This window comes from Diospyros lotus, chromosome 1, assembly GCF_014633365.1.
Source record: "Diospyros lotus cultivar Yz01 chromosome 1, ASM1463336v1, whole genome shotgun sequence".
Lineage (NCBI taxonomy): Eukaryota > Viridiplantae > Streptophyta > Magnoliopsida > Ericales > Ebenaceae > Diospyros > Diospyros lotus.
In genome coordinates this window covers 3672061-3676372 of record NC_068338.1, presented here as the reverse complement: position 1 = coordinate 3676372, position 4312 = coordinate 3672061, and the positions used below count along the sequence as shown (strand labels likewise).

Here is a 4312-nt window from a genome sequence, read left to right as displayed (position 1 = left end):
TAGGCCTGGCCGCATTCGCCTTGCTTAACGGAACCGCCTACGCCCCGCTCAGAAGATCCCTAGCCAAAATCGAGCTGAGCTCCATAGCCAAATTGTTTGCCCGAGCCGAGCAATTTATCTTCCAAATGGAAATTTTGGAAGCGTGGGAAGGTAAAAAAAGAGGAAGGTCAAGCGACGTTGGGTCAGACAGATCAGTGAAGGTACAGAGAAGAGAAGAGCCCCCAAAGATGCAATTTCGGAGCTTCACACCCCTTATTGAGCCAAGGGCTGCCATCCTTTCCTCCATTGCGCATACTGGACTCATCAATTTTCCCCCGCACTCCAACCAGCCGATGGGCAGGAACATGGACTCCTTCTGCAAATTTCACGAGTCCCCAGGGCATACCACAGAACAGTGCCGAGAACTACGAAACCAAATTGAGCAGCTAATCAAGGAAGGGAAGCGAGATCGATTCATACTGGATAAACCAAAAAACCAGCAAAGCCAGAGGGAAGAATCCAGAAGAGATAATCAGGGAAGGTCCTCACGTCCGAGGAATGATGCCCCAAGTAGAAGAGAAAACCAACTACCCTGACAAAGAGAAGGAGAAAGAAACAACCCGAGGAAAGAGGAAGAAAGGCCTGGTGCAGAAGAACATAGAAATGAACCCGTTATGGAGAGGATACATGTAATCTCAGGAGGAGAAAATTTGGCGGGAGATTCCTCCTCCTCTAAAAAGGCATATGCACGCTAGGCGTTGCACGTTAATTCGGTGGAGAAGATCCAAGAAGACGAAGACCCCCTCATTTTTGTACCTGAAGATCAAGGGAGTGTGTCGCTCCCCCATGATGACCCTTTGGTTATCTCTGCTATCATTGCCAAGCACCTGATTGAAAGAATACTGGTAGATAGCGGAAGTTCCATAAACCTCTTGTACTGGAATTGCTTTGAGAAGATGCACTCACCCATGATCGGTTAAAAACAGTCTCCTCCCCCTGTATAGCTTCACCGGAGAAGCAATGCCGGTGGTCGGATCGATTCAGTTACCCACTACACTCGGAGACCACCCTCAAGTGATCACCCGGCAGGTGAATTTTATGGTAGTCAGGACTTTCTCCTCGGCCTACAATGTGATACTGGGACATTCTCTCATTAACGCTATGAGAGCCGCCATTTGTCCAGGGTATTTGCTGATGAAATTCCATACTCCACAGGGGGTTGGGCCAGTAAGAGGTAATCAGACACAAGCTAGGGTATGTTATGTGAGCTCCACGCGGGGTGCAAAGGAAAAAGGAAAAGCATTGACCAAAGAGACCTTGCTGATTAGCGAGAAAACTCGTGAGGCCAACAAGCCTCAGCCGGTAGAGCCGCTTGAAGCTATCCCTTTAAGCCTTGATGATAAAGGCCGACAGGTGCGTGTGGGAAGCCAACTAGAGAGTCAGGAGAAGGAGGAGGTCATCAAATGTCTATGCTCTTATGCGGACATATTCGCCTAGATGCCTGCCGACATGCTTTGGATCAGTCCTGACATCATATCCCATCGCCTGAATGTATGTTTAGAAGCTCGGCCAGTTAAGTAGAAAAAAAGACATATCACCCCAGAGAGACTGAGACATATGGAAGAAGAAGTGGATAAACTCCTAGAAGCAGGATTCATTAGGGAGGTCCAATACCCCGAATGGCTGGAAAATGTCCTAATGGTACCAAAGGCCAACGAAAAAAGGTGAATGTGCATTAACTTTACCAACTTGAACAAGGCCTGTCCTAAAGATTCCTACCCGCTCCCTCGAATAGACAGGCTAGTTGATGATACCTCCAGATATGCTGTATTGAGCTTCTTGGATGCGTTCTCAAGTTACCACCAGATTAGCATGTACCCGCCTGACGCGGAGAAAACGGCTTTTATAACAAAAAAAGGGACGTACTGCTACCAGGTGATGCCTTTCAGTTTAAAGAATGCGAGGGCCACATATCAGAGGATGGTCAACAAAATATTCAAAGACTTACTAGGGGGTGATGGAGGCATATGTGGACGACATGATAGTAAAGAGCAGACAAGGTGAGTCTCACGCTAGTCAACTTGAAAAGGTTTTCGCGATATTTAGGAAGAATAACATGCGCTTGAACCCGGACAAGTGTACGTTCGGAGTAAAGTCGGGAAAATTCTTGGGGTATATGATTACTCATAGAGGGATAGAAGCTAACCCTGAAAAGGTGCAAGCAGTAATTGACATGCAGTCCCCATCCTCCGTAAAAGAAGTTTAGAGGTTGAACAGTCAATTAACGGCGTTGGGCAAATTTGTAATACCCTTAAAGAGTCATGATAAATTCTTGTCATTTAAGAGAATTTTAGTCTATGAAAAATTCCAAAATTGCCCTTGAATTAAAGAAAAGGCCATGAAATATTGGATGTCTTAGGAGGGGCAAAATGGTAATTTGGAATTTCATCCCAAAGGAAGATAAATTATTTTTTGAGAAATTATTTATATTGGAGAATTAATTTTTGGAGATTTTAATTCTTGATTAAGTGCATGGATAATTAGGAATTAAATTGGAAAACCAAGTATGGCTAGATTGGTGACACTTGGCAAGTTCTTATGGAAGAGATTTAATTTAATTTGGAGAATAAAGATTTATTTAATTGAGAGAATTTGGTGACACATGGCATGATCTTGTGAACCAAGAGGGATATTTAATAAATGAAAAAGGAAAAAGAAATTAGTCTCTCAAGCATTAATGAGAGCCATGATGGAGAAAATTAAAAAGAAAATCAATAATAAAAAGAAATTTGTCAAGCATTAATGTTGGAAAATGGTGGATTTAAATAAATGCTAAAGAAATTAGATTATGTCTTTCAAGATCTTTTAAATTTAAATCAAAAAGAAATTATTTAAGTCTCCATTAAATGCTTGAAAAGTTGTGGATTTAAATTAAATGCAAATTTGGGAAATTAGTCAATCTTGGAAATTAGTCATGATTTAATTAAATGAAAAATGGAGAATTATGGAAAATTGGGATTGATCCGAGGGAGGAGATTTAGTCTCCAAAGAGAGATCAATGGAGGAGATTTAACAAGATAAGTCTCTTGGATTTGTGTTTCCTTTGTATCTAGGCAAGAGTTCTCCTAAAATCAAGGGTTAGGATTTAACTTGGGAGAAGCACAAGGATTGTGCTAATGTTCAAAGGTAGAGATTAGGTCTCTTGAAATAAGAAAAAAAATCAATGGCTAGGATGTGATCTTGAGAATTGGCATGGATTAAGAAGAAAACTCTATAAATGGGAAGTGAGAAATTAGTTCCAAGCTTTTTCCCATTTGTGAAGTAGAGAAGCAAGAAGGCAAGTAAGAAGGCAAGGAAGTCTAGAGAAGGAAGAGAAAGTCTAGCAAAAGGTAATCTAGTTTTCTCTTTTGTTATAGTTTAAGGCATGTGTTTAAGAGCTAAAGTCTCTTTTATTATTTTTCTTTAAGGGTGAGTATTAGCTTGTGGAGGTGTTGAAGCTTCAAAGTCTAAGAGGGATTCTTGGCTTGTGAGAGTGTAAAGCTTCAAGGAAACAAGGTAAGGGATAGCCCCAAGTGGAGGGGTTTTTGCTTGCATTTGTACATGTGTGAATGAGTTGCATGTGATGGTTCTTTGCATGTTTTGTGCCCAAGTGGACCTATGGCCATAAGGAGGACTTGTGAGGGGAGTGAGGGGTTGGTTGGTGCCTTAACCTAAGTGGTTATGAAGGCATGGAGAACTACCCTTGATATGCATTGCATTGCATTACATGTTATGTTTCTCATACTTCATTTACATTTGCATAGCACCCTTACTGAGCATTGGCTCATAAGGTCCTTTGACCTCAATGTAGGTGGAGAAACATCCAAGGGAAAGGGAGTTTTGCAAGGGTGAAGGTATTGAAGCAAAGAGGAAAACTATGTGTAATGGTTATGTAGTTTGTATTTTTGTGTTGTATTATTTTGTTAAACTTGGATTGTATGTAAATGTGGTTAAAAGGGGGAAAAATTTAGTGTTTTGGAAGCCCCTTGATATGGAAATGTATTCTGGAAAATATGGTTTTATAAAAAAAAAATATTTTTTTTTTTGAAAAAAAAATGGCCAGGCAGTGGGCTGGGCAGCCAAGGTGCGCCTGGGCGGGCTGGCGGGGCCGCGCGCGGCCGGCCAGTGCGCGCGGCCATGCGCGGCCTGCGCGCGCGCTGGGGGGCGCGGCTGCTGCTGCGCCCCCCCCTTGTGACTGCTGTGAAGTTTCCTTTTTTTTATATTTTATATTTTTGGGGTTATTTAGTTATTTCTGATAAATTATGAAATTCTGAAATAATTTAAATAAATAAAT

At 41.8% G+C, this 4312-nt stretch overlaps 1 long non-coding RNA gene across 1 annotated transcript; it reads left to right on the top strand.

Annotated features, from left to right (window-relative positions):
• The first annotated feature begins 3251 nt into the window (after positions 1-3251).
• LOC127789287 (uncharacterized) lies at positions 3252-3973 on the top strand. The gene is made up of 3 exons (XR_008020617.1): positions 3252-3368; positions 3447-3534; positions 3830-3973. It is a non-coding gene; the product is annotated as an uncharacterized LOC127789287 (long non-coding RNA).
• Positions 3974-4312: the final 339 nt, after the last annotated feature.